The sequence below is a fragment of the Hipposideros armiger genome, unplaced genomic scaffold (assembly GCF_001890085.2).
Source record: "Hipposideros armiger isolate ML-2016 unplaced genomic scaffold, ASM189008v1 scaffold_1323, whole genome shotgun sequence".
In the NCBI taxonomy this organism is placed as follows: Eukaryota; Metazoa; Chordata; class Mammalia; order Chiroptera; family Hipposideridae; genus Hipposideros; species Hipposideros armiger.
The window spans coordinates 47,588-48,322 of record NW_017732673.1 but is presented as its reverse complement, the minus strand read 5'-3'; the positions used below and the strand labels follow the sequence as shown (position 1 = coordinate 48,322).

At 37.7% G+C, this 735-nt stretch overlaps 1 pseudogene; it reads left to right on the top strand.

The window, feature by feature from the left end:
- The first annotated feature begins 242 nt into the window (after positions 1 to 242).
- Positions 243 to 644, top strand: LOC109377220 (40S ribosomal protein S25 pseudogene; annotated as a pseudogene).
- The last annotated feature ends 91 nt before the right edge of the window (positions 645 to 735 follow it).

Below are 735 nucleotides of genomic sequence, written 5' to 3'. Positions count from 1 at the left end.
TTCCACTTTGGTCCAAAATTATGTAGGTTAATTTCTACATATTTGTGAATTATCTAGTTTACCTTTTGTTATTGATTCCTATCTTTGTTCTATTGTTTTCAAAAAAGAGACTTTATATAATCTCAATCTTTTCAAATTTATTGACCGTTGTTTTGTCACCTAATATATGGTCTATCGTGAAGAATGTTTCAGGCCTGACATCTTAGCGAGGCTTCAGTGGCAGTTGCTCTCCAAGCTTCACTATGCTACCCAAGCATGGCAAGAAGAAAAAAGATGCTGGAAAGTCAGCCAAGAAAGACAAAAACCCAGTGAACAAATTGGGAGGCAAGGCCAAAAAGAAGTGGCCCAAAAGCAAAGTTTGAGACAAACTCAATATCCTAGTCTTGTTTGACAAAGCAACACATAACAAACTCTGTAAGAGAGTTCACAACTATAGGTTTATAACCCCAGCTGTTGTCTCTGAGAGACTGACGGTCTACAGTTCCTTGGCCAGGGCAGCCCTGCAGGAGCTCCTTAGTAAAGGACTTATTAAATTAGTTTCAAAGCACAGAGTTCAAGTAGTTTACACCAGAAACACCAAGAATGGGGATGCCTCAGCTGCTGGTGAAGATAGAACAGCAGGTTCTACCAACTGTACATTTTGAAAAATAAAACTATTAAATAAAAAAAATGTTCCATGTGCAAATGAGAAGACTGTATTCTATTGTTGGATGGAGTTTTCTGTATACATCAGTT